Raw genomic sequence first — 12298 nt, 5'->3', positions numbered from 1 at the left:
CTACGTTAAGTTGCCACAATGCTAACATAAACAGTACATTATAACAACATTTAAACGTTAAAATAATTATGAAACACGCAAAAAAATGGGAAGAGTAATATACAAAAATACCAAAATATTGTTTTGATTTGCTTTAAATAAAGTGTATGTGGCTACCAAACAATATACAATATAGGTGATAAATAAATAAATACTATACAATACAATACAATGCAATAAGCTTACACTACCAGTCAAACGTTTTTGGATTTTAAAGTTTTTAATATTTTTAAGTTTTGTTTTTGTTTTTTTGTTAATTAGTCTCTTCTGCTCACCAAGCATGCATTTATTTGATCCAAAATACAGCAAAAGCAGTAATATTGTGAAATATTTTTACTATTTAAAAGAACTGATGTCTATTTGAATATATTTTTAAAAATTAAATCTATTTTAAACAGTTGTATTATTTTTATTATCATCAATATTTGATAGGAAGATCTATTAATTTAAAAAAAATAAATAAATAAGCTTTTGTAACATTATACACTATACCAAGCTTGGAGTCAGTATATTTTTTTAAATAGAAATGATAGAAATTAATATTTTTATTTAGCAAGGATGCTTTAAATTGATCAAAAGTTATGATAAAGACATTTACAATGTTACAAAAGATTTCTATTTCAGATAAATGCTGTTCTTCTGAACTTTCTATTCGTCAAAGAAACCTGAAAAAAAAATCTACTCAGGTGTTTTCAACATTTCAATGTTTTTTGAGTAGCAAATCAGAATATTAGAATGATTTCTGAAGGATCATGTGACTGGAGAAATTATGCTAAAAATTCAGCTTTGAAATCACAGGAATACATTACATTTCGAAAAATATTCAAATAGAAAGCAGTTATTTTAAACAGTAAAAATATTTCAAAATTGTACTGTTTTTGCTGTACTTTGGATCAAATAAATGCAGGCTTGGTGAGTAGAAGAGACTTCTTTAAAAAACATTTAAAAAATCTTCCTGTCCAAAAACGTTTGACTGGTAGTGTACATTTGATAAAATTACTAAATATAAAACACACAACAGCTTATAAACAGACCCAATAAAGTATGACTTGACATTTATGACACACAGTTTAGTTAAAAACTTTCTTCATTATATTGTTGACACTTGTCTGGATGTTTTCCAGATGTTTTATTGTACTAAAATTTTTACTAAACAAAATATAATACTGACATTTTTATTTTAATTGAGTTTAAAGTTAAATTTTCTAATATTATTCTAATTCAAAAGAGTGTCAACAACTACCCCCAGTCTCCCATGTACACAAATCTCAATAGATTCATTTAATCTAATTTGAGACCCTGAACCACAAAACCAGTCATAAGTAGTTATCAATTTTTCTTTTATCCCAAAAATCATTAGGATGTTAAGTAAAGATCATGTTCCGTGAAGATATTTTGTAAATGTCCTACCATAAATATATCAAAACATAATTTTTGATTAGTAATATGCATTGCTAAGGACTTAATTTTATCAACTTTAAAGGTGATTTTCTCAATATTTAGATTTTTTTGCACCCTCAGATTCCAGATTTTCAAATAGTTGAGGCCAAATATTGTCCTATTGTAACAAACGGAAACCTTATTTATTTAGCTATCAGATGATATATAAATCTTAATTTAAAAAAATGGACACTTATGACTGGTTTTATGGTCCAGGGTCACATTTTATTAATCTGGAGGACCGTCTTCTGTATGACTGTAGCTATGAATATTATGCATTCCCCACATGTTTTGACAATAGTGTTACTGTTTAGTGTCAGCAATTCATTAGCGTCTGTGAGAGTAGCTGAAGTTTGAACTTGTATGACCATCATTCATTTTAGTATAATGCACTTGTCTAGCTGTTAAGTGTCCTCCTCGTTCAAACAGTTCATGTGTATAATTGTTTTATGGATGCATAATTAAATTAATTGCAAGGATCTTTGCTAAATTCTCTGAGTGGCTTACATTGACAACCCAGCAGAAGATCTCGAATTAAACTTTGAATAATTATTATTATTTTAAGCACGTAACTCCTGTGTGTTAAACTAGAAATCGGAGCGAGTGGAAAAAAAAAGTCTTTCTAAATGATGTCCAATAAAGTAATAATTCTTTGTTTGTGATCCTGCCAGTTAAAAGCTCTTTGACACTTAAACAGTGACGGCTTCTACCCCCTGCAGGATGCAAGGGAAGTATCCCCTCATAAAACCTCTGCGCTGAGGCTTGTTCCCTCTGTGATTTACACCCCTGTAAGTCCAGCACAGACAATGACTATTGCTTATCAAACCAATCACTGTTCAAGACATTGCTTTGTTTCATAATGTTGTCCATTTCTCAAAATACTACTAAGTAGTGTCCATTATAAATTACACAATCATTAGAAAATAATCCAGGTCAAACCTAGAGGCATTATGACAAACAAAAGCTGGTTTTGCAGTGAATCATATAAATGTTTTTTATATTTGTCATTCGTACTAAAATGTTGTTGTGTGAGATTGTTGTTCAGCAACGCTTTGTGACCCAACAATGCACATGTGAGTTAAATTGCTCTATCAAAAGCAAGCTAAATAAAATTGTTTTCCTATGCAGAGATCAGCTGTGCGAGTGCCACATTTGTGCAGCTGTCCCCAGGTGTTTACACTCACAATGGATGACTGACAGTAAAAGCTTGTCATCGTGGCTGTGGTAAGTTATGTAAAAATGTACAGTCTCTATCTATAAACTGATTGGCATTTATAACCACAGTAGGATCTGATATTGGTACAATACATCACATGTGAATACAACAGAAATGCATTTTCCTACATATAGCCACTGTATGCTAAAACATTCCAGTTGTGACCCTGGCTGTTGACGAGAACGTCTGTGTGTATGAAGACGCAGCTAACGTGAAAGGAAACGAAAAACAACAATGGCAACAATGAGTAACAGACTGACCCTTTTGCTGAATCAGTCCTATTGGCTCCACTGTTTGAGCACGACTACCACAAATAAGAATGAACCTGTTTGTCTTTCCTGGGATCGGTAAACATCCTCAACACAAACAGCAGTGTGAGAGAAGAAAGTCACACCACCGGGGCAGCTGGACTCTCACTGTATGTGTCTTTTGATGTCTGTAGGAGGGAACTGATAATGAAGGCTCTTACGTCTTAATTCTTTTAATTGTCCTTGTCGTTGGGCCATGAAATTAGACTTAATATTTAAGCCTGAAATCTTAATATAAGGATTTGATTTTATTTTAGCTATACATTTTCCAAACTTCTGGTCATGGTCAGATGCACCACAGATCTGATCTGATTCATCCATTCATTCATTTTCCAATCCCCTTGTTCTGTATAAACAGTCAGGTCCATCAAAGATTATTTTATTTTATTTTTTTATTTTATTTTATTTTATTTTATTTTATTTTATTTTATTTTATTTTATTTTATTTATTTATTTAATTCATTTGCCTTGGATGGATGACCAGTCAGTTATACTTTACTTTCATTTTATTTCATTTTTATTGATTTGATTCATCCACTTGTCCTGGATGAATGGTTATTTTATTTTATTTTATTTTATTGATTTGATTTGATTCATCCATTAATTATTTTTTTTAGTCCACTTGTCCTGGATAAATGGGTATTTTATTTTATTTTATTTTATTTGATCAGTTTTCAATCCACTTGTCCTGGGTAAATGCTCAGTCCATCACAGATATTTTATTTTATTTTATTTTATTTTATTTTATTTTATTTTATTTTATTTTATTTTATTTTATTTTATTTTATTTTATTCATTTGTCCTGGATGGATGACCAGTTTATTTTACTTTATTTTATTTTACAATCCACTTGTCCTGGATTAATGGTTATTTTATTATTTAATTTATTTTTTTTATTTTATTTATTCATTTTATTATGCATACATTCATTACATTCATTTGTCCTTGATGTATTTTATTTTATTTTTTATTTTATTTTATAATTTAATTAAAATTTATTTTATTTTGTTTATCTATTCATTGGTTTTTATTTTATTTTATTTTATTTTCATTTTATTTTAATCATCCATCCACTTATTTTCCAATCCACTTGTCCTGGATGAATGGTCAGTTCATCACAGATTTATTTTATTTCATTTCATTCAATCCACTTGTCCTGGATGAATGGTCAGTCTATCACAGATTTATTTTATTTTATTTCTATTTATTTTATTATTTCATTTTATTCATTTATCCTGGATGAATGGATTTCATTTCATTTCATTTTATTTTATAAATCGCTTGCCCTCGCTTTCCAGTCTATAACTGATTTTATTTTATTTCTGTTTTTTTTCTTATTTATTTATTTTTGTTTTATTAACACAAAGCATGTTTTGCTTATAGTCTCAAAGTGTGTGGATTGCAAGAGTGCATTGTCACCACAATAGAGAAGAGTCTGCCACTAATGTAATTTGCGGGTATGACCTCTCCTACCTTTCAATATATAACATGTGCAAGCCAATATACATAATCACATACACACATACTCACAGACATCCACTGTAACATCCTTCATCGTTCTCCTAACATACGCACACTTACAGACCTGGTGCAGGTGCAGTGAATAGTACATCTCTGTTGCTAGGAGGACCAATGAAAGCACATTAACTCCACAGGCAGTTCCCCACATCTTATTCAACACAGACCCCCCTCCTCCCTCGGCCAGACAGCAAGGCATCTGTTTCAGGCCGCAGCTTGCACCCCCAGACTTCAGGCTCTGTCTGGCATCCACATGCAGGCCCTAAATTAGCGCCTAGGGAGCACGCAGACACAGCCCACCCCCGCTACGCTTTAGTTTGACATTGAGTGTCACTTTAACAATCAAACTGGCCAAATGTATTTATGCCTTTGATTCAGTGCGCAGTTTCGTTGAGTTCTGGAAAAGGTGATTCTGCTGAAAGGGAAGTTAGTTATTTACATTAGGCAAACAATGTTTTAAGTCATAAATAATGCCCTCTACTCATGCATAACATATCTAATATAAGTCTAAAGTACTTTGCTCACTGAGGCAAGTGTGCTGTGTTAACTTTTCACTCCACTTCACTCCAAAGCGAATGGCTAATTGCCCATCTGCCATTCCTCCTGTAGCTATCTGGTTCTCCTTGCAGACATCACCTCTGGGGCTGTGTTTGCTTGTTTGTACCTGTCATGTGGGCCTGCTTGTCCACCCAGCATGCCACTTGGTAACTTCTTATCAGTTTCTTAAAGATCAAAGACCCACGGTGATCTTTATCAGCCGATATACCTCCCCTCCTTCTTCAAAGTACCAAAACTGTGTATACCATGCCTTTAAGCACTTTAGCCTTTCCTCTTCTTATCAACAGACAAGGGCTTTCATTCTTCACAGGCCTTGGAACAAGAGAAAGAGACCAGACTGACCTGTGCCTTCACAGTTAGAAGTGCTCATTAGGGTTAACAGGGGGGTTAATTCAACATTGTAAATCTGAGCATGTTACGTACACTTTCAGTGATTTACGTAAATTATTATTTATTAAGCTATAAATTCATTCAGTCTAGTATAATTTTTCTACCATTAAAAAACAGCTGAATAGAACTCTTTTTGCTCCCTGGTAGGTATTCAAGTGTATTTCAAAGTCAGCCTGACTGAACATTTATGCATTTATGGATGTGCAGACGGCGCAGACGGTCTAGGGGTAAGTTACCAAAGTCACGACCTTGCCCTGACCCGGGTTAAGGAAGTGGTCATGCAGCTCTGGACAAAGCTGTGGAGGAGAGAGACTGAGAGGCCAGGCGGTCGTGCCTGAACAATAGCCGCCGCACATTCAGCCTGGGAGTTACACAAAGGCCAGAGCTGCCCCCTTCACCCTAGTCACACCTCACCATAGAGCTGGCATTTCACACTCCTCTGTGAACAGCCATTCAATCAAACTACTGTTTAACTAGTTTTTTGGGTCTTGCTTTTAAAATTGCAACATCATCTGTGTAAAACCCTGGCGCATACTGCTGTGTTTTTGGAAAAAACTGTGTCTTATAATGGTTTTACAAGCTTATGTGCTGTTGTTTTAATTATGACGAAAGTAGCCTTTCATTCAAATTTAGGTTTTTTAGATGTAGTCAAGAAAAGCCAATAACACTGGCATACTAAACACTAGATTATGTCTAACGTGAAGATGGGTGTAGTTAAAAGGTATGCTATTAACAAGGTCAGTAAGATTTATTTTAACCTAAATCTTACTGCTCACAAAGGCTGTATTTATTTGACCAAAAAATACCGTAAAAATAGTGAAATATTTTTACAATTTAATATAACTGCTTTTGATTTGAATATATTTTAAAATGTAATTTATTCCTGCAAAATTATCAGCATTTATGACTCTAGTCTTCAGTGTCACATGATCCCTCAGAAATTCTAATATACTAATTTGCTGCAGAAGAAACATTTTATGTTATTATCAGTGTTGAAAACTGCTTGATATTTTTTGCGGAACCTGATTCTTTTTTTTTTTCTAAATAGAACATTCAGAAGAACACCATTTATTTGAAATAAAATCTTTTGTAAAACATTTACTGTGACTTGATCCTTGCATCCTTGGTAAGTAAAAATTAAAATAAAATAAAATAACTATGATGGTAGCATCTATGGAAGTACCATGAAGTACTGTATACACTACCAGTCAAAAGTTTTTGAACGGTAATGTTTTTAATGTGTTTTTTTTTTTTTTTTTAAAAAGTCTCTTCTGCTCACCAAGCCTGCATTTATTTGATCCAGAGTACAGCAAAATCAGTAATATTTAGAAATATTTTTACTATTTAAAATAACTGTTTTCTATTTGAATATATTTTAAAATTTAATTTATACTTGTGATCAAATTTACATTTTCAGCATCATTACTCCAGTCTTCAGTGTCATTTTGTCCTTCAGAAGTCATTTTAATATGCTGATTTTCTGTTCAAGAAATGTTTTATTTAGTAAGGATGCTTTAAATTGATCAAAAGTGATGATAAAGAAATTTGTAATATTGGTAATACTACAATATTTTGTAAAATTTGTAATAATATGTAAAATATTTCTATTTCAGATAAATGCTGTTCTTCTGAACTTTCTATTCATTTAAAAAAACCCTGAAAAAATTCTACTCAGCTGTTTTCAACATAATAATATTAAATGTTTTTGAGCAGCAAATCAGAATATTAGAATGATTTCTGAAGGATCATGTGACTGGAGTAATGCTAAAATTCAGCTTTGAAATCACAGGAATAAATTACATTTTAAAATATATTCAAATATTGGGTTTATTTAAAAAAAAAAAAAAGGTTGCTTTATTATTTATCTGTTTCAGTACCGAACACTGAATGCACAAGTCCCATTAGGACCACAGAGAGGCCCATATAACCAGGTCCTGGTACGGGCCGCAGCCCTGAGCAGAAGATGCTCATGGTTTCATGGGGCCGACTGCTCCGTAGGGAGTCGGAGGCCCTAAAAGATTCTTTGTCTGAATTGGTTGCCCTACAGCAAGACCTATGAGGAGGACTCTACAAGCCCCCCCTCCTTGTTACTCAATGGACTACTCCACCCCATTACCTGTCCCGGCTCTGGATCAAGGTGTGGGGGCTGCATATCAAACAGTCTCGGGCCTTTGATGTTCAGAGAAACACAAACACTGATCTGACCCGAGTCGTAACAGCTTATTTGTCCCCTTTAGTCATTCATAGCCTCCTTGTTGAATGTCTAAGCCTTCAAAGGCTCCTCTCTGTTGGTCTGACTTACAGTAGCCATGCTGGCTTTGAGAGACCTGTGACCAACTACGTCGAGGGTCTGGAGGGAGGCCATCTGGCTTCCTGCTAGATTTGATATTGATTTATTGGTTGTACATGTAAAGATAGGAGGACACCAGCTGCTAGGAGCCCAGGTCTATCTAGCACTTTGCAAGCCTCTATAACTAAATGGCTCTCATGAAAGCTTCTCAGTGCGCATAGTAATTATTCTTCGTGAGGAAATATTAACACGGATCTAAATTCCCACTAACAGTGATTCCCAAACTTTTTTTGTCAGTCAAACTACTTTGAGGTCCCCTCAAATTAAAGTTAATATCTTAATAATTTAACAACATATTAACATCATGTATATATACACTACCAGTCAAAATATTTTTAATGTTTTTTAAAGAAGTCTCTTCTGCTCACCAAGCCTACATTTATTTGATCCAAAATGCAGCAAAAACAGTAATATTGTGAAATATTTTTACTGTTTAAAATAACTGCTTTCTATTTGAATATATTTTAAAATGCAATTTATTCCTGTGATTAAAGCTATATTTTCAGCATCATTACTCCAGTCTTCAGTGTGACATGATCCTTCAGAAATCATTTTAATATGCTGATTTGCTGTCCAAGAAACATTTTTATTTTTATTATTTTATTATTTATTTAAAACAGTTAAGTAATTTTTTTTTCAGGATTCTTTGATGAATAGAAAGATCCAAAGATCTTTCTATAAAGATCTTCTGACATGCTTTTGACATGTTTAATACATTGCCAGTCAAACATTTTTGAAAAGTAAGATTTTTAATGTTTTCTTAAAGAAGTCTCTCCTGCTCACCAAGCCTGCATTTATGTAATCTAATGTACAGCAAAACAGTACAATTTTGAAATATTTGTACTATTTAAAATAGCTGTTTTATTTTATTTAAATATATTTTAAAATAAAAATAAAAATAAATTTGTTCCTGTGATTTTCAAGCTGATTTTTTAGCTTCATTACTTTAGTCACATGATCCTTCAGAAAACATATTCCTATACCGTTAAAAAGCTTGGAATCAGTATTTTTATTTTTTTTTTTTTGGTAAAGAAACACAGAAATTAATACTTTTATTTAGCAAGGATGCTTTAAATTTATCAAAAGTGATGATAAAGACATTTATAATGTTATGAAAGATTTCTATTTCAGATAAATGCTGTTCTTCTGAACTTTCTATTCATCAAAGAAACCTGAAAAAATCCTACTCAGCTGTTTTCAACAAAATAATAATAATAATAAATGTTTTTTGAGCAGCAAATCAGAATATTAGAATGATTTCTGAAGTATCATGTGACTGGAGTAAAAGGTAAAAATTCTAATTTGAAATCACAGGAATAAATTACATTCTAAAATATATTCAAATAGAAAGCAGCTATTTTAAATAGTAAAAAATTATTTCAAAATTTTACTGTGTTTGCTGTACGTTGGAATAAAATAAAGGCTTGGTGAGCAGAAGAGACTTCTTTAAAAACATTAAAAATCTTACTGTTCAAAAACTTTTGACCGGCAGTGTATTTAGCATGTCAAAAGCATGTCAGAAGATGAACAAAACATTATTTTTCATATTTCACATTATGTTTATTAGAGTGTTTACTATACTTAATCACTACAAAACAGGACACAATATATTACAAAAATATTCTCTTTATAAAAATATTCCCATTCTGTGGAGTGCATTAGTCAACTATCTGCAGTATTACCAGGTGAAGGGTGTCAGATCAGCCTTTTCTTTTTCTTTTTTTTTCAGATTATCTCTACATCCCCCTATCTCTCCCCCTTCCCACCTGGCAGAGGGCTGTGATGTGGCTGTGTTCTTGATAATGAGGTGAGAACTTTATTGCTCTTGTCTCTGGCCTGGCACCAGTTTGCAGGAGGAGGCCTGTCTCCGGTGTCTCAGTCTGACAAAGAGCGCCCTCTTTTGACACTTTATGTTCACAACAGATCATATCATGCAGGCTGAGGGTTGTGGAGGACCTCCAGATGAGCTTACATTATTTCAATAAGCATATTCAACTGCAAAGAACATTTAAGCATCATTTGTGAGCAGGAACCTTTTCTAATAATATAGATTAAAGAGGGCGAGAAAGAGTCAGTCTCTCTTCCTCCAGCACTCCATTTCAAAGCCAGGGATCAAGGGCAGACTTGCGCATGGCATACAGTGAATGACAATAGCCGTCCCCTCCGCTCACAGCCCCCTAAAGTATAGAGAAGAGCAAGACAAAGGAGCTCTGGAAGTTCCCGGGTTAATAAGTCCAGGACACAGAGTCAGGAAGGCCACTGTGTGAATTCAAGAGGAAGTCAGTGCCCTATCCACTATAGTAGATGCAGATCACAGAGGAGGCGGGCAAGGATAGCTAACAGTGAATAAACAAAGGTGAGAACACACATTAAAGGGGCCCGAGAAGATATTTTCTCCCGGTAGCACACAATGTGTCCGTCTTGTCAAGTGGCTCGTCCACTAATTGATAAGATCCAGCACATGCGCACACTTCACACCTGATCTTTCATAAGTATCACTCCATTATCTTGCCATTGGAGCCGCATACATATGACTGAAAGATCAAAGGAGTCCTCCTTGTCACATACAAAGGAAGTGCCGGGACTTTTACTGCTTCTGAGGGCTGAAAATTCGCTCGTTCTCACTGCGGTCAGATCACAATGACAGTTGACGTGACTGTAAATATTGAATGTGTAAATATAGTAACTCCCAGGCTGTTTAGGGTTTGACCATCTATGCTGCAACCTGGGTTAACTTGACTATCGAATTTTGAAAAATCCATCAATATGCAATGATACAACATCTCTAAAACAATACCAGCCCCCCCAACGCAATGCTGTTGGCTCTTTTGAACAGACTGTCATTTCCTTCTCGGGGCACTGTTATTCCAGTAGCCTTTGTGAAAAAGCCAAGTGGCCCAGCTACAGACAGGAGGTGGGATCTTCACAGGCAGCTGAGGTTGTCGACTCAGCAGGGGAGGGAGGCGCACATCGCAGGGGGATACAGGCTGAAAACAAACACTAGCCCTAACAGGAAAGGAACTACAAGACCCTGCTGGGAAATTAGGGGGACTCATGTGCTCATTTTCATACATAGGGCAACATGCCGCAATGTGGCATCCTTTATTGTGTTTGTTGTCGTGAAGGGTTTGAAGGTATGACTGGCATGGAGTGATTGTTTACGTAAGTAAACAGTTTGGTGGATTATAAGATAGCGACACAAACAGAACACCCAAAAAAGCAGTGTCTGCTTTGAAGATAAAACCTAACACCCTTTTACATGTATTTTACTGAATGCTTACTCTAAGTGATAAAATGAAGCCATGAGATTTTTAAACAAGACAAGTTCCCCTCTAAACTGATACGGTTGCAGATGGCAGATTCATCCCTAAGTAATAAAACAGTGCTTCTGCTTTTATATACTGTGAATTGCTCTACTAATAATTATATGAGATTATGAATGCGTTGAAATGATTGCAACATGTTGTTAACATAAAAATCTGAATGAGAATATATTGCACATATGCTTTCTCTTTCATATATTAATAATACTTTATATACATCACTTCATAATAGGAGAGGTTAACAGCATCTCATTTATGAATGTACTCTTTTTTTGGGTAAAGGTTTTGGGTAAAGACTGCCATCTGCTGGCTGTCTGACCAGCAGACTGTCCATCGTCATAAGACATTGCTTGACACTTAACATATTTTGTCTATTTGTTGATAAAATAGAAAGTATATACACTGAAAAAAGTGTATATACTTTGGGATCAGTAAGATTTGTGATGTTTTTAAAAGAAGTCTTTTCTGCTCATCTGTGTTTATTTGATTAAAATACATAAAAACGTGTAATATTGTGAAATATTATTGCAATTTAAAATAGTGGTTTTCCTATTTAATATACTTTAAAATTGAATTTATTCTTTTGATGCAAAGCTGAATTTTTAGCATCATTGTTCTAGTCTTCAGTGTCACATGATCCTTAGGAATCATTCTAATATGCTGATTTATGATCAGTTGTGCTGCTTAATATTTTTTTTGGAACCTGTGATACTTTTTTTCAGGATTCTTTAATGAATAAAATGTTAAAAAGAACAGCATTTATTCAAAATAGGAATCTTTTCTAACAATATACGCTATTATTTTTTTTTCTTTCTTTCTTTATTTGAAAGAAATTAATACTTTTATTCAGCAAGGATGTTAAATTGATAAAAAGTGATAGTAAAGACTTCTGTTTAGAGTAAATGCAGTTCTTTTTAACTATTTATTCATTAAAAAATCCTGAAGTATCACAGGTTCCAACACTGATAATAAATCAGCATATTGGAATGATTTCTGAAGGATCATGTGACACTGAAGACTGAAGTAATGATGCTGAAAATTCAGCTTTGCATCACAGAAATAAATTATATTTTGAAGTATTTTGAAGTTTATATTTTTATTTGGTTAAAACTGTGATTATTTTTTTCTTATAGAAGAAGAGGATTTATTTGAAACA

This window comes from Labeo rohita, chromosome 14 (genome assembly GCF_022985175.1).
Source record: "Labeo rohita strain BAU-BD-2019 chromosome 14, IGBB_LRoh.1.0, whole genome shotgun sequence".
Lineage (NCBI taxonomy): Eukaryota > Metazoa > Chordata > Actinopteri > Cypriniformes > Cyprinidae > Labeo > Labeo rohita.
This window is presented reverse-complemented; position numbering follows the sequence as displayed.